At 42.3% G+C, this 27,570-nt stretch overlaps 1 protein-coding gene across 3 annotated transcripts in view; it reads left to right on the forward strand.

Annotated features, from left to right (window-relative positions):
* Positions 1-18,807: 18,807 nt before the first annotated feature.
* stat3 (signal transducer and activator of transcription 3 (acute-phase response factor)) overlaps positions 18,808-27,570 on the forward strand; it is a 63,435-nt gene continuing 54,672 nt past the window's right edge. For 2 of the 3 annotated variants that reach the window (XM_068013420.1, XM_068013423.1), the window contains exons 1-2: positions 18,808-19,061; positions 20,875-20,955. The gene's annotated coding sequence lies outside the window, so the exon portion shown is untranslated. The remainder of the gene's footprint in view (positions 19,062-20,874; positions 20,956-27,570) is intronic. The other variant, XM_068013421.1, reaches the window with a different exon arrangement.

Raw genomic sequence — 27,570 nt, forward strand, 5'->3', positions numbered from 1 at the left:
ACACTGCTTACAATGCCACATATCTTTGTGTCATCAGCAAATTTCGATATGTGGCTTTCTATCCCATCATCTAAGTTGTTAAAAAATATGATGAATAGTTGAGGGCCCAACACAGATCCTTGCGGGATACTAAAAGCAAAATACTGCGGATGCTGGAAATCTGAAATAAAAACAAGAAATGCTGGAACCACTCAGCAGGTCTGGCAGCATCTGTGAAAAGAGAAGCAGAGTTAACGTTTCGGGTCAGTGACTCTTCTTCGGAACTTGCGGGATACTACTAGTCACACGTGGCCAATTAGGAGTAACTAGCCTTTTGCAACATATTTTCTCAGAATCGAAGTTTCACTTCCTTGTCCTGTGAGTAACATTACAGGCAACCACCATTCACAGAAGGTTGTCACAATGGAATGGAGATTTTCAGAGACAGGCTCTTTGCCAAGGCAGATCACCTGTCACATATCAACTAGACAATGACTGAGGCGGAATAAATGAATTCTGATAACATCCTGGAAAATTAACATAAATATGGCCATTAATGTGATCCCCGCAGTACTGCTCCAGGCACTGCTCCTGCTGAGGTACTGGAAGTATTAACCATGCCTCATCACATAGGTCCAGCTCAGTTAATTTTATTGGCACTCTGAGTGAATAACACATGGCGCGTCAAAGAGGTCAAGGCCTGAATACCAGGTGCCAGCAGTTAGTAAAAGGCTGCTAGATGAAAATACAAGGTCTGCATTTGTTTTATGCTAACCCACTGCCAGGGGACATTAGTCTCATTGTTTGACATGGTCATTGAAGGCCTAAAACAGCAGCTGCAAAGAAATGTGGCTTTATGACCTGCAACGGGCTCCTCCAGCAACTAAATTGCCCTGTTTGGGATAGAAATGCAATACTGTACTAATGTGTCTCCTGGCTTGCCATAGTCATGTGACCTCTACCATATGGCACACACTCCGGGCAGCCATCACAAGGTCAGTTCAATAAAGACACAGCACAGGCAAGACTGTGAACTCGTAACACCTGCCATCCTCCAATGGACCTCACCTAATGTCTAAATCGGTGCTTAGCATCTGAAGCACTTCTTATGTGTTCCAATGGCATTTTGGGAGGTCCCTCAAATGAAGCAAATGATAGGCTTTCATGAGCTTTACATACATTTTATGCACAGGCCTTACTAACAACAACTTGCACTAGCACTAGCTGGTTGCATTGGGGTTCATAAAGCACTTGGCCCCAACATTGCCACACAACAAAAGCAAAAGCACTTTTCATCTACCTTTCTCTGCTTTGGTGAAGACATGGCAGCCACTTGTCACCACAGATCTTAAAAATCAGGGATCAATATTACGTGACGTTGAATAAATAAAGAAATGAAGATTCGTGGGGAAAATTCCTGTAATATTAGTAACTCCAGGACTACTTTTTCTTCAGAATATATTAACTATACAAAACTTCACATCAATATACCTTTATTTCCTTTTATCCTGAAAGTCAGTCCCAAGCACTCAAACTGAAGAGGTCTGCAAGGACTGCAAAGGAACAAACATTTGCAATTAAGCACCATGCAATTAAGCATCATGGCACGCAGTACTCCTACCCACCACCAGCTGTGTAAACTGCAGAAACCAAATAGTCCTGGATGCCAATCAGAAAGTTGACAAGGCAGGGAATTTTAGTAGCAACAGAATACTACTTACAAAACTACCCTCATCATATTGTTCATTCTCCAGCTATGCAACAAGGCTGTTGGCCTGCAAAAATGTCTCTAACAGATCATTAAGAATGAACATGTAAGTGGCCTAGGATAATTCACCCACAGAGTTGCAAATAAACAATTGCTGATTTTCAGATTGTTTATCAGCAAAATGCATTTTTTACTGAATCGTGACATCAAACTTGGCTCTTTAGTGGCAGCTATGAATCTCAATGAAGCCATCTGGAGGAGAAGGAGAATGGAAGCAAGTTTAAACGGGTATTTTTAACACTACCCAGCTGGCAGAAACCGGGTGGGTGGGTCATTAAAATACCCTGGGTGATTTATCCACTGATTTTCACTGTGATCCAGTTTCCAGTATCTTGCCCAGTGACCATTATTCATGAATGAACCTTAATACCGAGAGGTCATTACAGTCAACACCAATGTTGTCCTCACCCAATTTTCAAGCACGCATACTGACAGTTAAGGTCTGTACAGCAATTAGGAGCAGGAACAATGGCTGGTTTCCCCTGTTTTGGCTATAGCTGCCTATGACTGATCCAATTTAGATTAGTTAATTTAACAGAGATCAGCATGCTAACCTGAGTCCTTCCTAGGGTGTATACCTCTGAGCAAGCTTGATAGTTTCAAGCATCTTACCCTTTAGTATAATATTATGCAGATGCCACTATCTTACAGAAAAATAGTGAAATGGCACACACCCAGAATCTTACTGGCAATGTTGGACATACATCAGTGTCCTCATGTTGCTGTCCTTCCCTAAAACTATCAGAGAGGAATGATTGGCTACAGAATGACAAGAGATTTGCCAGGGTCTGGAATTATTCACAGACAGATGCTGTAGCTTGGTACAGTTAGGAACTAAAGCATGAACTTGTAGCAAGTCATCAGATGAGTTTTATAATTATATTCACCACCATCTATCATCTAGACAGCATTGAATTAGTATTACTACTGCCTGAATGAAGTGGACTTCGGGGACTGGATTGAAAGCAACTATTCAAAGTAATTACTCAACAACAATTGCTGTTATGGTTTAGAATGCTTTAGACATGTGTTTGGACAGGTTTTGTGCTTATTTAATATAAAATAAAAACAAGAAATGCTGGAACCGCTCAGCAGGTCTGGCAACATCTGTGAAAAGAGAAGCAGAGTTAACGTTTTGGCTCAGTGACCCTTCTTCGGAACTGACAAATATCAGAAAAGTCACAGGTTATAAGCAAGTGAGGTGGGGGTGGGGCAAGAGATAACAAAGGAGAAGGTGTAGATTGGACAAGGCCACACAGCTGACCAAAAGGTCATGGAGCAAAGGCAAACAATATGTTAATAGTGTGTTGAAAGACAAAGCATTAGTACAGATTAGGTGTTAACGGACTGAATATTGAACAGCAGCAAGTGCAAACCTGAAAAAAACAGTGGGTAAGCAAACTGAACAAACTAAGATGAAATGAAATAAATGCAAAAAAAAGATTGTAAAAAATGTAAAAAAGAAAAAAAGAAAAATTAACTAAAAATGAAAGTAAAATGGGGGGCTGTCATGCTCTGAAATTATTGAACTCAATGTTCAGTCCGGCAGGCTGTAGTGTGCCTAATCGGTAGATGAGATGCTGTTCCTCGAGCTTGCGTTGATGTTCACTGGAACACTGCAGCAATCCCAGGACAGAGATGTGAGCATGAGAGCAGGGGGGAGTGTTGAAATGGCAAGCAACCGGAAGCTCAGGGTCCTGCTTGCGGATTGAGCGGAGATGTTTCGCAAAGCGGTCACCCAGTCTGTGCTCGGTCTCCCCAATGTAGAGGAGACCACACTGTGAGCAGCGAATACAGTATACTACATTGAAAGAAGTACAAGTAAATCGCTGCTTCACCTGAAAGGAGTGTTTGGGGCCTGGGATAGTGAGGAGAGAGGAGGTAAATGGGCAGGTATTACACCTTCTGCGATTGCAGGGGAAGGTGCCATGGGACGGGGACGAGGTGGTGGGGGTAATGGAGGAGTGGATCAGGGTGTCGGGGAGGGACTGATCCCTTCGGAATGCTGACAGGGGAAGGGAGGGGAAGATGCGACTGGTAGTGGCATCATGCTGGAGGTGGCGGAAATGACGGAGGATGATCCTTTGGATATGGAGGCTGATGGGGTGGAAAGTGAGGACAAGGGGAACCCTGTCACGGTTCTGGGAGGGAGGGGAAGGGGTGAGGGTAGAGGTGCGGGAAATGGGCCAGACACGGTTGAGGGCCCTGTCAACCACAGTGGGGGGAAATCCTCAGTTGAGAAAAAAAGAGATCATATCAGAAGCACCGTCATGGAAGGTAGCATTATCAGAGCAGATGCGTCGGAGACGGAGAAACTGGGAGAATGGAATGGAGTCCTTACAGGAGGTAGGGTGTGAAGAAGTGTAGTCGAGGTAGCTGGATGGTTTGAGGGCTGTCAGCTTCTTCCTGGAACAGAGGCCCAACCAGTCCCCATCCACCACCACCCTCCTCCGCCTGGCTGAACTTGTTCTCACATTGAACAACTTCTCCTTCAACTCCACGCACTTCCTTCAAGTAAAAGGTGTCGCTATGGGTACCCACATGGATCCTAGTTATGCCTGTCTTTTTGTGGGATATGTCGAGCATTCTTTGTTCAAGTCCTACTCAGGCCCCCTCCCCCAACTCTTTTTCCGGTACATTGATGACTGTATCGGTGCCGTTTCCTGCTCCCGACCCGAACTGGAAAACTTTATCAACTTTGCTTCCAATTTCCACCCTTCTCTCACCTTTACATGGTCCATCTCTGCCACTTCCCTTCCCTTCCTCGACTTCTCTGTCTCCATCTCTGGGGATAGGTTGTCTACTAATATCCATTATAAGCCCACCGACTCCCACAGCTACCTCATCTACCGATTAGGCACACTACAGCCTGCCGGACTGAACATTGAGTTCAATAATTTCAGAGCATGACAGCCCCCCATTTTACTTTCATTTTTAGTTAATTTTTCTTTTTTTCTTTTTTACATTTTTTACAATCTTTTTTTTGCATTTATTTCATTTCATCTTAGTTTGTTCAGTTTGCTTACCCACTGTTTTTTTCAGGTTTGCACTTGCTGCTGTTCAATATTCAGTCCGTTAACACCTAATCTGTACTAATGCTTTGTCTTTCAAAACACCATTAACATATTGTTTGCCTTTGCTCCATGACCTTTTGGTCAGCTATGTGGCCTTGTCCAATCTACACCTTCTCCTTTGTTATCTCTTGCCCCACCCCCACCTCACTTGCTTATAACCTGTGACTTTTCTAATATTTGTCAGTTCCGAAGAAGGGTCACTGACCCGAAACGTTAACTCTGCTTCTCTTTTCACAGATGCTGCCAGACCTGCTGAGTGGTTCCAGCATTTCTTGTTTTTATTTTAGATTTCCAGCATCCGCAGTATTTTGCTTTTATTTTTGTGCTTATTTCTCTGTTTTCCTCCATAATGATTCCTCGAATAAACATGATGCTGTGACTGAGTATTGACATTGTCTATAATGGCTGTTCTTCACTCACCTTCAGCCTGCAGTAGCCTGGAAACTAATTATTTTAGATAATCAATGGAAAACTTCACAGTTGAAGCAATCAACTTCCTCCTTATATATTTTACACAGCTGTTACTACATGTAGCAAATACACTAGTCCCTTTTGAACACTTCACTATTAACCTTTGTGACATTATTATGTAGAACTACTGGATGGCTAAAGAGAGAGTATCATCAACTAGTATCCCTTCCAAAAATGTAGGTTACAGAGTATTATGCTGAGCTTTAACTTGGTAACTTCCATTTCTGCTCATTTTAAATATTTATATTTTCACAATGTGTGTGAACACCATCTTCAAAGAAATTGCATTGCTTGAATTACTGAGTCAATGGCTGGGATTTTCCAAATACGTTCCCGAGGACACATGGGTTGGCAGCAGGACTATGGCGGCAAACTCACCTGTGTTCGCCAGTTAAGAGGCTGCTGCTGGGCTCGCTGTCCAATTAAGGACAGCGGTCTGGCTCTCTATACTGTTGGCCCAATCTGAGGGCCAGCAGCTCTGCAGCCTTGGCAGCACCACCGAGAGAGGTGGCCGCTGCTGAGGCTGCGAGGATAATGACAGGGCGCCTCCACTTTGAGGTACCCTTGAAAGGGAGGCAAGAAATGTTTTGCTGTACAAGGGCCAGGGCCAGGCAGAACGGTGGTGCCAAGGCTGCAGAAGGGACCATTGCCACCAGGGGGCCTCTCCCTGCGCCAGAAACGATGGCCCCTGCCATGAAGCTGCTAGGAGGCTGCCTCCATGCAGCTGGCAATCTCCTCATGTGGCCCAGGAAAATGGTTGCCAAATGGCCCTTTAATTATGTGAATTGGCCACCAGCCTCCGGTCACCTGTATTCCCGCCACTGGGAAAATGGCCCGGTTGCAGAACTGCATCAAGGAACCCGCCTGACGCAGCAACCTGGCATTTTACTGGCACCCTTTGCTTCCTAGCCTGCTACCCTGGGGACTGGTAAAACCCCAGTCAATATGAGGGAATGGAATTAATGTAGATCTTTTGATTGAACTGCTGAGGGAAATCCTTGACGATCAATATCATCAGTGCAGAGAATAATCTTTTCTTCTCTAATGGTAATAACATTGAAAATTACAGACAGTTTTAATTCACCTTGAGGTAGAAGTTGAGAGCAGAAAGCCTTGTGTGCTTTAGTATCTTTCCACATTTATTTGGAATTTCGGCAAAGACTGAAAATAGCTATTTATGGAGTAAAATATACTTTGGCTGCTTTTACTACTAAATCGTATTTTGTTATGAAAGTGATTCTGCTTTTGTTAAAATTTTTTTGATGAATTCATAGTCAAACTGAAGAAATGTTGGACTAGTTCTTTTTGAGAGGGTCATCAAGAGGACACTGAAAGAACTAAAATAAAAGCAAAATACTACAGATGCTGGAAATCTGAAATATAAACAAGGAATGCTGGAAATACTCAGCAGGTCTGGCAGCATCTGTGGAGAGAGAAGCAGAGTTAATGTTTCAGGTCAGTGACCTTTCATCAGAACTGGTGCTGAAACAGAAAAGGTCACTGACCTGAAACGTTAACTCTGCTTGTACATGCTGAGTAGTTGCAGCATTTCTTATTTTTATATCACTGAAAGAACTAGCTTGGCAACAACGTTTACTGGTTGTCACATGACTAAAGTTACAAATAGAACAGAAACCCTGGTAACTAAGGAAGATGTGGACAGAGAAGTGTCAGTCACGCGCCCTTGACAGGACAGAACCCGAGCTCAGCCTGTTTCATCTCATTAAAAAGCCTGCAGAAGGAGAGAATTCCCAAGGAAGGAGAGAAGACCACACCCAGCTGAGCTTTTCAGCACCTCTCTAAAAGACCCTGAGAAGTCCACTGTGTCAACTCATCTAGTCTCCTGTCTTTGAAGAAAAGCCTGCTAAATTAATTTTTAATGCCGCCTGAAAAGAACTGTTCTAAAAGATCCCAGTGACCCATCTACGTGTACTCAGAGGCTAGACTGCTTGCCAGTTTTGGAACACAACATAACTCATCTGCTGATTTCTTCAAGAATGAGCAAGTATTCAGCCCAACTTTTTTTGGTCTGTAACAAAGTTGTGAACAAAAATCCCTTTTATTTTTCCAGTTAACTGGTGCATGTTTATGTGATTGTGAGAGGCTGAGGTAAAAAAGAAACTATAAACTTTCCAATCTGTGAGTTTATGCTTTACTTCATTACTGGTTAAGACTTGTTTTATAATAAACTGATAATTTTGTTGTTCATTAAAGAAACCTGGTTAGTGTGTTTTATTCTGGGAAAAATAGAGTAAATGACTGACTGTATCAGTAAATGGGAAAATTTAAATATATGCTGTGACCCGTGGAGAAGTGGAACTAGAATAAACCGTGCACTCCTCCTGCCTCGATTGTAACAATTTTGAATTATAAATATATTATCATCCAAGTACAAAATCACTCATCATTACCATTTAGCACCTTTTTTCCCCTCTGCCTCCTTCTTTGCTGAAGACAGGGACTCACGTTAATACAAGCAGTTTTCTCATATCTCACCCAAGTGGCAGTTTTTCATTTGTGAATCTAGCCAATGAGTGTTGACAAGCTCAATAAACATCACAGTCATGTTCTCAGTCAATGTCCATGCACATGTGCTTTCGAAACACAGTTCATGAAGACCAATTGAGAGCAGAGAATCTCTAATCTGATTGTTTTTCTGTTCCTAGCCTGGATTCAGTTCCCAGCTAATTCAGCACACATCTGCAATCAAACTGGAGATGTTCTTGGTCTATATGGTTTGGTAACACAGCAAATACAACTGCAATTTACTGATTAAGAAATAAACACAGAAAGTGCTGGAAATACTCAGCAGGTCAGGCAGTATCTGTGGAGAGAGAAGCAGAGTTAATGTTTCAGGTCTGTGACCGTTCATCAGAACTGTACTATTTTTATTTCAGATTTCCAGCATCTGCAGTATTTTGCTTTTATTTTACTGAATATGGCACTGGGAGAACTGCTACACTAACTTTTCAAATATGAAACATAGGTATCGTTCAGGCTGAGTTGAAAGAGAGTTTCATTTCTACCATGCAAAAGAACTGTTTAATTACAAATTTCTGCTGTTTACCACCTATCAGTTTACCAGTATCCTACGCCCAACCTCAGCTGCTTCATCAGTGACCTGCCCTCCATTATAAGGTTAGAACTGTGGATGTTCACTGATGATTGCACAGTGCTCAGTTCCATTTGCAACTCCTCAGATAATGAAGTAGTCCCAGCCTGCATGCAGCATGATCTGGACAACATTCAGGTTTGGACTGAAAATAGCTAGGAACATTCATGCCACACAAGTGCCAGGCAATGGCCATCTCCAAAAAGAAAATGTTTAACCACCTCCCCTTGACATTCAATGGCATTACCATCGCTGAATTCCCCAGCATCAAAATCTTGGGCGTTACCATTGACCAGAAACTTCACTAGACCAGCCATGTGAATTCTGTGCCTATAAGAGCAGGTCGGAGGCTGGGTTTCTGTGGCAAGTGACTCACCTCTGTCTCCCCAGTGCCTGTCCACCATCTACAAGGCGCAAGTTAGGAATGTGATGCAATACTCTCCACTTGCCTGGATGGGTGCAGCACCAAAAACACTCAAGAAGCTCAACACCATCCAGGACAAAGCAGCCCATTTGATTGGCATCTCATCCATCACCTTAAACATCCCTTCACCTGTGCACCGTGGCAATAGTGTGTACCATATACATGATCCACTAGAGCAACTCGCCAAGGCTTTTTCTACAGCACCTTCCAAACCCGCAATCTCTACCACCTAGAAGAACAAGGGCAGTGGGCACGTGGGAACACCACCATCTGCAAACTCCCCTCCAGGTCACACACCATTCTGACTTGGAAATATACCGCCGTTCCATCATCGTCACTAGGTCAAAATCCTGGAGCTCCCTACCTCTCAGTACCGTGGGTATGCCACATAGACTGCAGTGGTTCATGAAGGCAGCTTCTCACCTTCTCAAGGGCAATTAGGAAGGGGCAATAAATGCCGGCCTTACTAGTGTCGCACACATCTTATGTCCAAATTTTTAAAAATAATCATATAATCTGTTGCATGTAATTTATGAAAGTCTTGAGATTCACTAAAAGAAAGGAAAGCTTAGAGACAGCTCTTTTGCTATGAAGTAATTCAATCACTCTAATTAAAAAACATATTTTCTGTGTCAGGAAATATCATCAAGTTGGCAACTGATTAAAACGTTCCCTTGGAGAGCTATCATTTCTCGTCTCCACATACAACAGAAGCTGCTCCAGTGTGCGCATCCTGGAGCAACTCTACTCACTTGCAGATATCAACCAATCCAGAGCCATCCAAGCTGACCTCCTGATACCTGTTGTGTACTTCACTAGCATTCTTGGGATTTGTGACACAATATCAAATTACTACTTGTTCATACAGTGGGCTGAATTTTTATTAGCCCGCCGCCAACTTGGCAGCCTTCCAACATGGAAGTGCCGCCGCCGAGCCCCTGCAATATTATGCACGAGGGCTCATTTAAATAGAGGGGGCGGCCGCTGCATCTCCGGCAACAGCATCTGGTGCCACTGCGCCTGCGCCAGTGCCATTTTTAAAGGGCTTAAAGCCCTTCAGTAACATTTTAATAATTAAAGGTCCCGGTCTCTGGAAAATAAAAATAAAATGTTATTTCAACTCTAGATCCCATCTCCCACCCCACCCCCACCATGGGTAATTTATATATAAATTGCCCTCTGCCCCCGTAACAAACTTTTATTGATATCCCGAATTTTCCCCCCGAAATTTGTTCTCTTTGACCTCAACCCCTTCCTACCATCCCTAATAAAGGCCTATTACCCAACCCGAACCCGACGGGACCCGATGACATGTGTCGGGCTCGGATCGGGTCAGGTTGCACTTCCGGGTCCGGCATTCGGGCTCGGGTCGGGCCGGGTTGGACACGCTCGATCACAGGTAAGTGGCTCCAATGTTAATTTAATTTTTGGATTAGAAAGGTGGTTTTGTTACAGTTATTTTAAGCTTGTGCAGATCAGCAACAAAGTGAAAAACGGAAGGTAAATTAACTGATGGTCGGGTCGGGTTGGGTCGGGCAGGGCATGGGAAAAAATGGAAGGACTCGGGCCAGGTCAGGTTCAGATCAGATGTGGTTCTGTTGGGCTCAGGTTGGGGTTTTTTGCAGACCCAAGCAGGCCTGTAATCCCCACAGTCGATAAGAATTGTTTTCCCCTCTCCCCCACCCCTCCCGCTCTGAAAATTTTATTCCTCCCCCCTCCCCACCAGGTTCTCGCCTAGGACCTCCGTATGCATGAGGTGCGATTGGCGGCTGTAAAATCAGCATGGGACGGCTGCCGCCATCAGGTAAATTCATTTACATTTAATTTTTGTCAATTTAAATATTTTGATGAATTCCCCGCCACTTGGCGGCAGGGGGGCCAGTAATATGCGGCGGGCCCTTCTTGATGTCGGGGGTCGAGGCAGGCCTCTCCTTGCAGAATTTTACAGGCCCCCCACTGCAACCCACGGCCTTGAAGGGCTGGTAAAAGTCAGCCCAGTGTCTCAAACTGTGCAGAAGTATGTATCTTCATGGTTGGCACCATAAATTATGTAAAAGAATTACTGATCACATTAACCGTTGGTTCCTTGATGAATGTGTTTACAATTAGGCACGCTGCCCACTAACTTCATTACATATTGCCAAGAAGTGTTATGAATATGAATCATTATGTCCAAACAGCATAACATGGCAATAGAGTGATTTGAATCCTAAGATATAACTTTAAGAGTTGAGTTGCAAGCCCCAGATGTCATGCTAGAGTTCTACAGTACTCTGGTTCAGCTGCACCTGAAGTGTTTGTCACACTCGCTCAAGGAGAAATTATGAACTATAAAATGAACTGATGAATTGAACTCAAAACGGACACCTTTTGCTGCAAAACAAGATGGAGTAAGAGGTCAGGTGACCTTTCCTGTACTGTGACTACACATGGTAACTGCTGGAACCCTGAACCAATCACAACGTCTGGTTAAGTGCTAAAAAAACATTAGACATGTAAATAGCCCATTCAACAAGTTGGGCTAATAATGAAATGGAGACATGGAGACTCCAGACTCAAACTCAGGAGAAAGGGTGTGGAAAAAATATCATCTGATCAAAATGGCATAGAGATGAGCAACATCCAAACCCATTGTCTAACAATGGCCACAACATCAAACACCATTTATGAAAACACAATGGGAGAGAAACATTGGTCAGCTGACAGAAACCAAGTGTCTGATAAGGAACTTTTAATGAGACATTTTCTGTGCAGAAAGCAGAAAGCCAGAAGGCAGAGAGATCATCCCAGCAAGAAGAAGGACCGAGGCAGAGATGAAAAGGTGACCTGTGAAAGCTCCCTACTGAGAGATTGTAACAAGATTTTCGCCATTGAACTATGACTGAGATTTAACCAAAGAAGTCTGCAGCAAAGTATCCATCCACCTGAAACTTTCCAAAGTTTGACTTCAGTGAACCAGGAAAAAGGAAGAACGGGACTGCACCATTTTAAATTTTCCTCCTGGGGAGCCAAACAAGGTTTCCCAACAAACTCTCTTTAAAAACCATCAGACCTAAATGCATGCTATCTTTAAATCTTTATCTTTTCATGTTTGTGTACACATATGTGTGTGTGTGTGTGTGTGTGCGTGCGCGTGTAAAGTTGCAAATATTTTCAGGTATTGTTCAATAAACATTTATCTTTCTTTAAACCTAGAAAAAAAACCTGTTATTTGTCTGTTTATTGACCATTAAAATGCTCAAGGGTTAAAACACAATTCTAATAAACACACTGGCCAGAATTTTACGACCCCCCACCCCCCACTCAACACGAGCGGCCTGGTAGCGAGCGGGGGCCATAACATTGAGTGGGAGGCAGGGGGAGTGCCGTTCCTGATGCCTTTCCGCCCCTGCTCCAATTTTACGCGGGGCGAAGAATGACCCACCCGCCCCAAGCCAATCAAGGCCCTTAAGTTGCCAATTAACTTCCATTTAATGGCCTCCTCCTGCCGCTGCTGGTATTTACCAACGACGGCAGGGTGGCAAAGGCCCCCAAAGCACTGCCAGGTTTTACCTGGCAGTCTTCTTGTGGGCTGAAGGGGCAAGCCCTCATGATCAGGTACCCTGTGCCCCACAGACAGCGCCCCGCAATGGCCCAACCACTCCCACTACACAACACTCCCCCAAACTGACCCCCCCTTGCCTCACCGGGGCCTGGCCGATTGCACCTGGTGAGGCCCCAAAAACCTACCTTGGTTCCGGGGCTGTCATTCCTCTTGTTGATGAAGCTGGGTGTAGCCACAGCAGTGGGCACCACTCCCGTTGGCACTGCTGGGACTGAGAGCTGCCGGTCTACTGATTGGCCAGCAGCTCCATTAGGCAGGACCTCTTGCCTGAAGGAGTTGGAAGTCCCGCCCAATGCCAATTAAGGACCTAGGGAGCAAGAAATCCCAGCGTGCCTCCCCAGGCCCGGTGGAGGCGGACGTGCCCCTGAATTTTCAACTGGTGGGCGTGGCCTCCCACCCAACATAAAATCCAGCCGCTGTCTTCAGTCAGTTGAGTGGTGAAATAGGAGAACCATCCCTTGTATCTCCCACCTGTTAGTAACATGCTATATACAGTTCTAAGGCGATGCAGAGGAAAGCTGAAAACAATTAAATAATCCCATCAGCCTCATAAAAAAGACATCTTAGAGTGGTCCTTGTAGAGACATGGTAGGTACTTACTGGGATAAATTAGTCAGGATGAATAACTTCAGGTACAATAGGGCAGAAGGGTAAGCCAGTGCAGGTTCCAAGTTTTGAAAGGCTAGCCTAGCTCATGTGCCAAAAAAAGTATTTCCTTACCCAAAAAGATGAGCAGTAACTGGACAAAATAGTGAAAAAAAGTGATTGGTGCTTAGGCACAAGACTCATTTAAGAAACAGCTAGACTCTGTAAGGAGCTAAAGGTCGGGTTGGTATTCTGAAAGGATGAAATCAAATGAATTTAAGGGCCTTCTTAATCTAAAACTGCCTTGCAATTGTGCATTTATCTCACAGTTTGCACTATCCATTGCTGCAGTAGTATTTCTGAGGTGATGTTGCTAACTTTGGTGATCCATAGCACAGATTGTTTTCCCCAGTATCATTGGAGGTACCAGCACCAACCAGAAATGCAGATGTTTACCTCCAGCTATGATAGTCGTTTCCCGAGTGGCTATGGGCTTCCACAAAAATCATTTGGAAGTTTCACCAAACCTGATTAAAAAGTCCTGGGATACATACAGTCACAACAAGCCCTAGATACACCATCATTTGTTCTCACACCTAGCCTCCAGGTAATGCCTTCCAACAGCTGTCAATCCAAGTATCAGAGTTTTAACAAGAACTTTCAATTATATAGCACCATAATGTGTAGTAAAGCATCACAAGGCACTTCACAGGTGCAGTAAAAAAAGAAAACTTGCCTTCACCCATCACTCCCGTGTTCGCTGAAGTCATTGGCTCCCAGCTTGCCAACGTCTCAGATTTAAAATTCCCATCCTGGTTTTCAAGTCCCTCCATGGCCTCGCCTCTCCCTATCTCTGTAAACTCCTTCAGCCCTACAACCCTCTGAGACATCTATGTGCCTCTTGAGCATCCCTGATTTTAATCGCTCCACCATTGGTGGCTGCGCCTTCAACTGTCTAGGCCCCAAGCACTGGAATTCTCTCGCTAAATCTCTCTGCCTCCCTACCTCTCGTTCCTCCTTTAAGATACTTCTATAAACCTATTTATTTGACCAAGGTTTTGGTCATCGACCCTAATATCTCCTTATGGGCTCAGTGTCAAATTTTGTTTGATATTGCTCCAGTGAAACACCTTGGGATATTTCACTACATTAAAGGTGCTATATAAATACAAGTTGTTGTAATTGTTATGACCTTAGAGATAGTGGCTGACTGCTGTATCCTTTCCAATGTATTACTTACTAAGGAAACCACAACAGATGTTCTAAGATGCTAATTGTGTCATTGGCTACAGTTTTCACATTGCATGGCAAGCAGTGTATGTATCACAGATTGGCTATGCCTTTGAAATTGATTGAGGAAACTCAGTCTAACTACAGAGAAGTTTGGATTGTATTTCTGTGGGAAGCTTCTTGTCCTAAGAGAGTATCAGTTTTCCAACCACCAGGGGATTTTTGTATTTAAGTTACAACATAAAAAGTAAACTTTTGTTTTAAAGTGTATGTATAGTGTTATGAAAGTGCCTCCACTATTTTTAATAATTTTATTTTTTGAGAACTTGCGTTAAAACTGAAAAGATTCCATGGATGTGTTTTTTTTTAACCAAGTTCACTGAAAGGACAAGATGTTATTTGAAAGCCGCCTGTGCTGGAGGCCACCATTGATTTGGGCTCAGAAAAAGGCAAAACCCTTAGTGACCTGGAATAAATGGTTCCAGAGAAGCTGCATGCCAAGGTTTATGGAGGTCAGGAGGTCGACTCACTGTTTGGGGTTTGAACATTGTTTCCCGTTTTAGTTGGGATGTGAACCTTTTGAAGACAGTTGGTGTTTTCTTGCCAAGGAGAAACCACCCAGCTCATCTCCTTCTCTACCTTTTTGAAGAAATCCTGCCAAGATCCAGCGTGGGAAAAAAAAAATCCCTGGTGCCGTAAAGCTCCTGACGAGCAGAAAAAAAATCCTGCAATTCAAGTGCGTGCCGGCAGAAAAACCTTGATTCCACATTTCCCCTAGAAAGCCTGCTCGAGTAATTCTCAACATCTCCAGATCTTCTGAAACGAACCCAGTGACCCATCTCCATATTCCTGGACACCAGACCAAAAAAGGGACAATTCACTTCTTCCATATTTCCTTTCTTTTTTGTCAAGAATTAACAAGTATTTGACCAAAGTAGTTTTTTTTTGTCTTCTTTTGTAACAGACCTCAGCAGAGTGAATTTCTTTAATTTTTCCATTGTGTTTGAGTGTAATTGAGGAATTTTTATAAAAGGATACTTTTATATTTTAAAAGTTAATGCTTTGCATCGTTACTGGTTAAGTCTTGTTTTATAATAAACTGATAATTTTGTTGTTTATTAAACAAACCTGGTTGGTGTATTTTATTCTGGGATAAAAATCAAAGTAAATGATTGGCTGCATCAGTAACTGGGTAAACATTTAAATAAATGTTGTGACCTGTGGAGAAGTGGAACTAGAAAAGACAGTGCACTCCTCCCGCCTCAGTCGTAACAATACAGTGAAAGTGAATGATATCTGTATTATTTGATGTCTGAAGGTCAATGGTGAAGTGTACAGTTCGTTGTTTTCTAGTGTATTCTGTTCATTTACCTGTTTTGCTTAAATAAATTGCCCGTGGTTTAAAACCTGACTCTCACCCTGATAAGGACGTATACTTAATCCATTTTCAGAGACATGAGAATCACATTGAGGCATGTTACGGAATCCAGGAGCTGATAAACAAATTCAGGATCTGTTGATGTAAACCCTGAGTCTAGCTATTGATAACCTAGATGTTGAGCAGGAAAAGGTCTTCTTTGGCCTCCTTGTCTCGAGAGACAATGGGTAAGCGCCTGGAGGTGGTCAGTGGTTTGTGGACAGCGCCTGGAGTGGCTATAAAGGCCAATTCTAGAGTGACAGACTCTTCCACAGGTGCTGCAGATAAAATTGGTTGTCGGGGCTGTTACGCAGTTGGCTCTCCCCTTGCGCTTCTGTCTTTTTCCTGCCAACTGCTAAGTCTCTTCGACTCGCCACACTTTAGCCCCGCCTTTATGGCTGCCCGCCAGTCTGGTGATCACTGGCAACTGACTCCCACGACTTGTGATCAATGCCACAGGACTTCATGTCGCGTTTGCAGAGACAAACGGAGACATGGATGGCCGGTGGGTCTGATACCAGTGGCGAGCTCGCTGTACAATGTGTCCTTGGGGAACCTGCCATCTTCCATGCGGCTCACATGGCCAAGCCAGGAAAAGGTACACTCAGGATAATTAGGGGTGTGAGGTCCATTTGTGTGAATAGTTGGTGATGCTTACCGAGAGAAGATACATAATATAAAGACTCAAAATCTGGCACTTTGCTACCATACTCTAATATGAGACACTAAAATAAAAGCAAAATACTGTGGATGCTGGAAATCTGAAATAAAAACAAGAAATGCTGGAACCACTCAGCAGGTCTGGCAGCATCTGTGAAAAGAGAAGCAGAGTTAACGTTTCGGGTCAGTGACCCTTCTTCGGAACTGACCGCAGAGTTAACGTTTCGGGTCAGTGAACCGAAACGTTAACTCGGCTTCTCTTTTCACAGATGCTGCCAGACCTGCTGAGTGGTTCCAGCATTTCTTGTTTTTATTTCTGAGACAGTTCTGTTGGAAAAGAAAATTATGAAAAATGCACTGTATACAGCACTTTCTGCTACACTCTGTAATAATGCTGTTAAAAAATGTATTCAGAAGCCTGCTATCTGCCAGTAAGTACACTATATTTGACTCAGTACTGCTCAGTAATTAAGTTCTATCACAGTGGCTGTTTATTCTAATCTCTGGATGTTTTCCGTTACAATGCTGTTAATTGTCTCCTGATGCAGATCATCTAAAGCAAAACATAGGATGTTGATTGCACAACATGTTTGCAATGTCCATGTCTGTATATATGCAGCCACTAAGTCCTGTTGCAGACATTAGTCCGGAATGCATTCCATTACTGCCACTGTCTCTGGAATTCCAAGAAACTCAGGGATTTTAGCCAGCTCAGTTTACAAGCAAATGCAGCAACAACAACTTACATTTATATAGCACCTCTAGCACAGTAAAACATCCCAAGATACTTCATAGAAATGATACCAAAACAAAATTTGATACCGACCCACATATGGCCAAAGGGGGAGAAACATAATTGATTTTAATTTATTCTTCAAATACTTTAAGTTCGGAAAACGTTAGCAATTGTCAAGAGGGGTCTGACATATCTAGCATTTCTGTTCTTATTTGCAAAAAAGCTATATATGTGATGAAATATTGTTGCATGCAGGGGGAACTTAGGTAGGTTAAGTTCCTGGATCAACTTGCTTTGAGAATTCAATGCAAATGTTGTAACCTTGGCTGTTGCAGTAAATTTAAATAATGCATAATTACATTTGTTATGAAAACCTGTTATTTTGCATTCTCAACCTTACTAACCTAACAAATTATTATCCTGGAAATAGACCTTTCTAATAAAACAGACAATACATGTATTTAATAGTCTTTAGTACTGAATTAAATGCTGTCTGTGGCACATTATAGGTATATCCTGGCAGGAAAAAAAACATAAATGGCGGCAGTTCTCCCAAAGGCACACTCTCCAAGTGTGTTGGCACTAATCAAACAGAGGCAGCGTCAATGGATCTGACATGACCACAGGATGAAAGACGGTTGCGTACCCAAGGACCTTCTGTATGGTGAGGTAGCCGGTGCCAGACAACCAATGGGGTGCCCAAAGCTCTGCCTCAAGGATGCTTGCAAGCGTGACATGAAGGCCCTAAGTGTCGACCATCATACCTGGGAGTCACTAGCTGGCAAAAGAAGGAAATTGCGACACAGCCTGTGGACTAGTGTGCACTACCACGATGACCAGTGGCTATAGCAGCTTGACAACATGTGCCAACACCGAAAACAACAACTCACAGCGTCACTTTTTAGCTTCACATGTGGCACTTGTGACAGAACCTGTCTCTCAAGGATTGGCCTTCACAGCCATCAGCAAAGGTGCACCAAGACACCCCACCTAAATGGATTGTTTGCAGCGTGTCCATCATCTTTCATAGATGGAAGGATGCCAACCAGCAACCAGCTGAATGAAAAGGAGTTGAAGAGAAAAATCACCAAAAAAAAAGCATTGCTAATAAGTGGCAATCTGTAACTTTCATACCCTGCTTCCTAATTTATCACTGCAATAATTCCCTTTATGTAATGACAATAGAGCTTGGGGCATTGAGGTTAGTTTTAGTTTCAAAAGCAAAAGCTAATGTTGCCAATCGAGATCAGGAGCTTAAAACCTAGCTTTTTAAATGATGATAAATATGCATTATGTTGCATAAAACCATAAGCAATTGCCTGTTTGCCTTTTCCTAAGGGGAAAAATGGGCTAGTCATTTGATTGACAATGCAACTCCCATCAATTTGGTCTCTGGCACTGGCTATCAGAGGCGAATACGTCATCACTGCCAGGAACTCAGATGATTTCGCAGCTGCGGCTGTTCCAGGGAGTGGTCGCCACCCCCGCTGATTGGTCCTTGTGCTTCCACGCTGGCCAACAGGCGCAGCGCTTGGATGCGGCGGGAGGGGCCGCGTCTGACGGAACAGCCGCGGGGGGGCCGTGCCCCATGCGCGGCGCCTCTCAACCAAACTTCTCCCGGCAGATTCCGCCTCCTCCCCTCGCCGATTGGTCGAAAGCCATCGGGGAGGCGGAACGTTCACCCACGGCCGTGGGAGGAAGGAAAGCCGGCGATTGGTCGGCTCGGCCGTCAATCGACTCTTTTCTTGCCGTGAGCAGGGTAGGTTGTCGGTTGGAGTTTGCGTGTGAGGTTTTTTCTTCGTCGGGCAAGCTGCGTTCAAAAAAAATCATTGAAATTTGCGAATCAACAGTTTTTCAGGAAATTATTTGAAGCAAAGAAGGATCGCATCTGTGATAAAACATTACCGCGTCCGAAGCGTTGGTGGAAGTCAGTATGCCTCAGCCGTAGGGCTAGCTGTTCGAAAGTTTTGGGTAACAGGCTGGAAACTTTTATTGCCGCAGGTATGTGTTATGTTCCCTTTATAGCAGGCCTCAGACCTTCTTCTCGCCTATTGCACAACTAAGCTGCAACTTACAGCAAATCTGTGCTGCTAAATAATTTTATTTTTGAAATATAAGTGTCAGATCTTGTTAACATTTCATTATAAAGCAAATACGTGTAATTAGAAAAATTTAATTCAACAAACTGAATTGCTATTATAATAGAAACCCACTGGATTTAGGGAGAGTTTATGTTTTCATGACTTCTGAATCTGATCTTTGGTCCACAGTAAATTTGACACAAAAAGGTGGCAATTGCTGATATCCATATAGATTTACTACGCTTCGAATATATTTAAGCTGTTGGGAGGGTAGCTATTGACCTCAAGATTTCACATTTATTAACTGAAATGTTTTCCTTCAGCTGTCAGTAACAGGAAGTGTTGCGGCTGTTATAGGGAAGGAAGAGTTTTGGGCATATGGCAAGTGTATTTATCAGCTTCTGTTGAAGTATTCGTTTCTAAATAAATTTTATGAAGAGATTAGTGCATTTACTTTACTGTGTGCAAATCTTAAAATATAGAAGAGTGCAGTAGTGTTTGTAAATACAACTTTTTCAACATAACTATTTGTGGACAAGTGTGTTGTGTTGCATTTTGAATCAATGCTATTGCATCACTGCTCAATAAACCATTCTCCTTTAATTGTATAATAGCGATTCAGTTTGTTGAATGAAATTTTTCTAATTGCATGTATTTTTGATTTGCTTTATAATGAAATGTTAACTAGATTTGAGTACAAGCAGTATGGTTAAGCGTGAGTAAACCTGGAGGTACTGTTTTGAGAAGGAGTAGGCTGGTTTTTAAACTGGTTCCCAACTGTAGAGCTTGAAACGATCAGACATGATTTTGTCATCCTGTTTATTGTAGGCACGTTTGATCTTCAACTTTTTTTTTTACTTTGCTTTAATCTATTGCTCATGTATTTTCCCAATAATGTGTATATTCAAAACGATACTGAAATGATGAAGCCACCTTTTTAGTATCTCGGTGACTTCCTCATCATCTGTTCAACAGATATTTTGATTTTATGTTTTGAAATATCAGTTCACTATTTCAGTGTAGAAAAACCTTGTCACTTGTGGTTATGTAATTGGACATGTTTTGTGTCGAAATCATCAAACCTGAAATGCTGCTACTTGGACTTGTGAACACATTACTTGCTTATAGATGCTTCAAAAAGCTTCAGTTTCCACTATTATCACCTTTTTGTGACACGGAAAGTGCCACAAAACTCTGGAGTGTTACTCGCAACTAATATGTAAATGCTTCTTCCAAATTTTATGATGTACTTGGCATCAGGAACTTTTAATTCCTTGAATGCTAGGCGAAATTCAGTGCGTTTTAGAGCGGCTGAGAAAATGTTGGCACAATGGTGACTTTAGGCTATTTGGTCCATGCTAGGTCAGAAGAAGCAATATATTGAATGTGGCATTGATGCTGATCCCCACTGCAGCATAATTGCAACACAGCATACTGCATATAGTTTTGTTTGTTTAAGGGACGAGTTTCAATATATATGCTCAAACAAAAAATTTAGAAACACATTGCAGCTCCTCATAATTATCATTAAGTTAACATTTTTTCTGCTGTCTGTTGCTCTTTTGGGCCTTTTTATTTTTCTCTCCAGTTGACCAGTATTTTTGGTCTGGTGATTTTATGACTAATGATCAATTATCCTCTTTCTTGATTTCAACCATTTAAGTTCTTTTTCCCCATCAGTTCACACTATCAGATGCTATCTATATCATAGTTATTTCTCTTTTGTCTTTCAGCATTGAAGTGTAGTAAAGGGTTCTATTTTTGGAAAAACCTGTGAGAGAAGAAAAACCCTTCAAGTCAGCTGAGGAGATCGGGTAAAATAACGTAGCTTTTGTATCTATCAGTGAGCGATTCTACCCTACCCAGAATGTTTATCTCGGTCCCTAATGCTAATTATTATGGATGATCCCAAACCCTGTACTGACCCTTTTCAAGACGTGTAAATGCAGAGGTAATTTTTTGTGGTGGTTTCTACATGAAGATTATTACTAAAAACAATGTGAGCTATATAAAAACATACACCACAGAAAATTTCACAAATTGGAAGCCAGTTTGGAACATATAATTTCTTTCTGAAAGGAGGAAGTACAATTCAGAATTCTGTGACCTTTAAGCAAGTTATGTGGTAATGCTGGCTGAATGTAACTTCAGTTTTTCCACATTTAAAGCTGAAATTTGAGTAAAATGATTTTGAAACTAGAACTAGAAGGTGTCTTTTTTTTTGATTTAATTTACAAGAATGAGGAAGGATACTCTTCTAGCAGTCACGTACTGATAGTGGCTTGGAAGGCTAAATTTGTCACTGGGCACCTTGTGAAAAGGAGCATCATACTATTGCAGTATAGGAAACATCCTGCCATTTTAAGTTCATCAGATGTTTCTTTCCTTATTCAGAAGAAATAGGAGCAGTAGTAGACTATATGGCTCATTTCAGCCTGCTCCGCCGTTCAATACGATCATAGCTGGTCTTAGGCTTCAAGTCCACTTTCCACCCACTTGCCATATCGCTTGATTCCCTGAGAAACCAAACATCTGTCCACCCCAGTGTCATGCTGGGCCTCTACCTGCCAAGAATGAGGCACATTAATTTTGTCATGAACATTGATTTTAAATTGTTGTTGGAGTGAGGAAATGACTTGCTAAACAGATCAGCTGTGGCTGGAAAAGACATTTGCATATTAACAGACAGTGCTTGGAAGGACAAAGGACTATTCCCTGACGCATTCAACCCACAATAGACCTTGATCACCAGGTATTGTGTGTAAGAGGAGCATTCCAGAGACCGCTAAGGTGATATAATCCAGGACTGGTTAGGTCAGCTGGTCACAAGACTAACTGGCTGCTCCAGGTTTTTTCCAACTAAAGCCTGGCTTGGGTATAAAATTAAAACCCGACCCAACAATAGCCATCCTGAACCCGGCCTGGGCCCCGAGCCCTTTAAATTTTTTTAAATGCCTGACCCGACCCCGGATGCTGGACGCAGAATACAGACCTGACCCGAACCCGACACGTGTAGTCGACATTGGTCGGGATGGGGTTCAGGTCAGGTAGCCAGGATTTAGCTCATGGTCCCGCTCCCCATTACTGACCCCCTTCCCTCCTGGCCTAAGATACATTGAGACTGCGAGCAGCCCAGACACAGCCTATGGTCCAGCTCCCCATTACTGACCCTGCGGCTGTGAGACACTGACAGTACATGCAGCGCCTTTTCCATCCGGAGACTGGGAAGAAGCTGCTGCTGCTCAGCCGGAGCCAGGGGAAAGGATGTTGAAAGGTGGGGCCTGGCGAGGGGTGTGCCCAGTATCAGCATCTGGGCCCATAGTGTGGGGAGGGGGTGTTGGTCTGAGGTAAAGCCTGGCTCGGATATAAAATTAAAACCTGACCCGGGCCCAACCCAACAGCCAACCCAGGCCCATTTTTTTAAATGCCCGACCCGAACCTGACACATGTAGTTGGGTTTGGTTGGGTAGCCAGGCTTTATTTTGAACTAGCCACAGAGAGTTTGAACGCAGAAAGACTGTTTGCTCCTGGACTGAGAAGATCTCTCCTGTCTGCTCCCATCTCTCTCTGAATCCATTGAAGACATACGAACCCCAAGAGAGGAAAGACTCCTACAGCGAATCACTTATGCAAGCTAGCATGGGTGCGCTGCGTATCGGTAGGCATCAATTGAATTAGAGCTCAACTTTTCTTTAAACCTAAGAAAACCTGTTTGTGCTGGTTTCTTTGCCTTATAATTGGAAAGTGGTGAACAAGGATTCACCAAGGGGGAGCTAAAAACACGGTGTGTTTAAAATTAAACTGTGTTACAGTAAACCCAGGTGAAGGCTGAGAGGGACCCTAGACACCTTTCTCCCTAGTCGTAACACCAGCCTTAAATACGTTCAATGATCGAGCATCCGTCACCCTCTGGGGTAGAGAATTCAAAATATTCACAACCCATTGAGTGAAGTAATTTCCCCTCATCTCCATCCAAAATTATCAACCCCTTATCCTGAGACTGCGCCCCTGTGTTTTAGATTCCCCAACCAGCGGAAACAATCTCTCAGCATCTACTCTATCCAGCACCTTCAGAATCTTGCATGTTTCAGTTAGATTGCCTCTCATTGATCTAAATTTCTGAGAATGTAGGATAACAGGAATATAGGAATTCATAATACTAGCTGTAGTGAGATACATAATCAGAAAACAGTTTAAAAAGCTGCAACCATTTTTTAAGACACTTCAACAATATTGAGTATGTACAGGCTTGATATATTTCCACTGCAGTATAACATTATCAAAATTTATGCTTCTGTAAGGTCTGCAATCCTCAGCCTTTAGAGAGTTGTAAAGTCATTTACGGCTCCGAAGGAGGCTGTATCGCCCATCAACCTCATGCCAGCTCTCCACTGAGCTATGCTGACAGTCACACTACCTATTGCCCTGCAGGTCTGTTTCTCTCAGGTGGCCATCCAGCTTCCTTTTGAAATCACAGATCATCTTCGCTTTCACCACCCTTGTGAACAGCGAGTTCCAGGTCATTACCACCCGCTATGTAAAAAAGTGCTTCCTCATATTCTCTCTGTATCTTTTGCCCAAAAATTTCAAGTTGTGTCCCCTAGTCTTTGTACCATTTGTTAATGGAAACAACTTTTCCTTGTCTAACTTATCTAAGCCAGTCATAATCTTGTACATTTCTATTAAATGTCCTTTGCTCTAAGGAGAACAGACCTAGCTTTTCCAACCTAACCTTGTAGCTAAAATCTCCCATCCCTGGAACCATTCTGTTAAATCTCCTCTGTACCCTTTCAAGAAATCTCACATCCTTTTCTGAAGTGTGGTGACAATACTGCATTTGGGGCCTAAACAGAGTTTGAGGTTCAACACAATTTCCCTGCTTTTGTATTCAATGCCTCTATTTATGAAGCCCAAGATCCCATATGCTTTACCGACCACTCTCTTAATATGTCCTGCCACCTTCAAAGATCTATACACATGCACCCCCAGATCCCTCTGTTCCTGCACACTCTTTAGAACTGTGCCATTAAGTACATATTGCCTCTTCCTATTCCTTCTGCCAAAATGCATCAGCTCACACTTGTCAGTATTAAGTTCCATGTGCCAGCTCTCTGCCTATTCTGCGAGTCTGTGTCCTGTTGCCGGTGGTTCATCTCGTCCTTGCTGTTTGCCTCACCTCCAAGTTTGGTGTCTTCAGCAATTTTTGAGATTCTACTCAGTATTCCAAGATCCAAGCCAATATACATGAAAGTAAAAAAGCAGTTGTCCCAGCACTGACCCTTGGGGAACACCACTGTCTACCATCTTCCAGTCTGAAAAGCAACCATTTATTATGGCTCGCTGTTTTCTGTCCTTAAGCCAATTTTTTAAAAATCCAATTGGGCACTGACCCTCCTATTCCATGAGCTTCAATCTTCTTAACCAGCCTTTAATGTGGTACCTGATGAAATGCTTTCTTAAAATCCATATAAATAACAACTACTGCATTTCCTTCAACCTTATCTGTTACTTCATCAGAAAATTCAATTAGGTTAGTCAAGCATGATTTGCCTTTTGCAAATCCATACTCTCTTTAACTTGAACCTCTCTAAGTGTCTGATATTTTCCCTGATTTATATTTTCGAAAACCTTACCCACAACTGATGTTTAACTAACTGGCCTGTAGTTGCTATGACTGTCCTTACTCCTTTCTTGAACAAGGGTGTCACATTTGCTACTCTCCAATCCTCTGGTGCCTCTCCCATATATAGGGAAGATTGGAAGGTTAATGCAAGCCCTTCCACTATCTCCATCCCCACTTCCTTGAGCAACCTGGAATGCAAGCCATCCGAACAAGGTAACTTGTTTACTCTAAGCATAGCCAATCTTTCCAGTACCTCTTTCCCTGCCCCACCCCCGCTCTCAATTTTTATTCTATCCATTGCTTCTACTCCCTCTGCTTCGACTGATCTTTTGCTTTCTGCTTCAGTTTATTTTTTCCTCTGACATTCCAGCTGTGCCACTGCACTGCCTCAATTCAGTATGACTTGTAGTTATGACTGTGCACTCTAATAGTTGGAGGTGATTTTTTTTTTACTGTTATGTAATGTCTTGTGTACCATTTCCACTCTTCCTAATTACGGTTTTTTCTAGAGTTCCATTTTAGGACTGTGATTTGTGGAATTTCAATTAATGACTACAGTACATTAAATTGATGTAAATTGGAACCTATTTCACAAACTAAGAATTACTATCTCCAGAGACCACCCACCCAATTGAGTCCAGTGCTCCCAAAGGCTTCTCTACACTATTTCCCCAGTCACTGGCATTTTAGGTTTAATAAGGAGTATGATTTAAAGTGTTTGACATCTTGTTTCTCTTGTCCTGCCTAGTAGTAAACAAGGTTACCAACTGGCCTGGTATCTGACTGTTCTTCTGGTAGATATGTACTCTTCTTTAAGTGGCACTATTTAAAATCAGGGTCTGAATGAAAGTGCTGGTGAATAAACTGTTGACTGTAAGAGCAGCTAGTCAATGTTCCTTCAGTGTTGGGCAGATGGAAAGAAGCTGAATATCAGCACTTAAAAACAAGTTCTTAATTTGAAATTGAATTGTCGCAAAGATCAAGTCCTTGTACAAGAGTCTAAAATAGTTTCTAACTTGTGCTGTTGATATGTTAAGTGTGAAAATGTCATCCTAGTTATCCAGGAGTTGATGCTTACAGTTGCTATTTGAATGATTTTGTATAATTTTTGGTTGGTTTGATTTTGTTTGTATATTTTTTTCTTGTATCGCCCAAGTATAGGGTTCCCTACATAACAAAAGTAATTTATTGGCTGTAAAATGCATAGGGATGTACTGAGATCTTAAATGGTATGATATAAATAGGATTGTCAAACTTCTGGAATTATCCTGCAGTCTCCAAAAGTTAAAGATTAATCTCCTGGTCGCTGCAAGTGCAACCCAGGAGAAAAATCGGAGGTATTAAAATTGCTCATTTAAAAATAAAACTCCACTCTTTTTTTGTTTATTAGTTATAAAAACATTGAAGATATGAGGGAAAAAAATTGCTGTTTGGTTGTTTGAGGCAGGAGGACATAAGTGTTGAAACCTCCAGGAGTATGTCCAACCAGAGTGTGCATGTGTACGGCAAGTTTTTTTTCTGCAACCAGGTAGGCCTCAGGCCATTTAGGTCCTCCCTGCCTCTCTAGAAGTCAGAATTGTTGAAAGGCAATACACTAACAGTAGAGTTGTGTAACAAATGTAAAACCGAAAGTAGAGTATTATTTCAAACCTGAAACTTTACTTTGCAGTATTAAACTTTAATGATTAAGAAATTGCTGCTCAGAAGATTGTGTTATGAATGCATTGTTATCTGTGCTGTGGGATCACATTGGTTTGTGCAGAATATGTTATGGATTTTGGACTTTGGAGAAGAAAAATCAGTTTAATTTGGGCACTCATTCTTCTAAGCTGTTCAGTATAAAGTTGCATTTTTAATAGTTTGTCTCAGTGGTCTGAACTGAGTTTCTCTACTTTCTGTCCTGTGCCTTATTCTTTGGATAGTTTGGATGACCTTTCTTAATACCTGTGAGGTTTGCTGGAAAGATTAGAGGGATTTGATTTTAGCTATTTAAAAATGTGACTGAGAATGATTGATAGCATTATCTTTATGGAATATTTTGTCTTGCTCTATAGCCTTTTAATTTTGCAGTGTTTCCTTTTTAATACCTCTGTTGGAGAAGGGGCAAGAATTTTACTTTTTTAAAATTGGGATGTTGAAAAAAAAACAAATGAATTTTGATTCTGCTCAGCCTTCATTATAGTAACAGTCACGTGATTGTCAGAGCTGGAAATTGATATGAAATAAAGTTGTTTAATACAACACACATACAGCAGTCAGTTTTTGTCTTTGCTTTGCTTTGGAATGTCTGGTTTAATTTTGATTGCAAAAGTCAACCATTTTTCTTTTTTGTTTTAGTGCAAGGAATTGAAAGCGTATCTATTTTCATGTGTAATGAACCTGAAAATGTTTTCATGTTCTCATGTTTTATATTCCCTTCAAGTGTGTCTTCAGTTGTGCATAATTTGTGATAAGATGCTGTTTACTGCAGCCAGTTTTGTAGGCACTGAAATAAATTGGTTCATGAAATGATTTTTTAGACCTTTTTTAACCACTAAGTATCCATATTAGTTTCCTTGGACGTGCTGGTGACATGATCCCACTCATGTTTCCTACTGCAGTAAAGTTCACCCTAATTTTTGAAAAAAAGCCACTGAAGACTATGGAAGTGAAATTCCCTTTTTAATCTGAGAAATACATGGGCGATGCAATGTTTGTGTTGGGACTCCTGAAGAGGGGGAGGGGTGGTGGGTGGGCAGTGGAGGAGAGGAGATTTCAGTTTATGTTGACCAAAAATTAGTCATTCACACTTAACCTGTAGTAATCC

This window comes from Heterodontus francisci, chromosome 33 (assembly GCF_036365525.1).
Source record: "Heterodontus francisci isolate sHetFra1 chromosome 33, sHetFra1.hap1, whole genome shotgun sequence".
In the NCBI taxonomy this organism is placed as follows: domain Eukaryota; kingdom Metazoa; phylum Chordata; class Chondrichthyes; order Heterodontiformes; family Heterodontidae; genus Heterodontus; species Heterodontus francisci.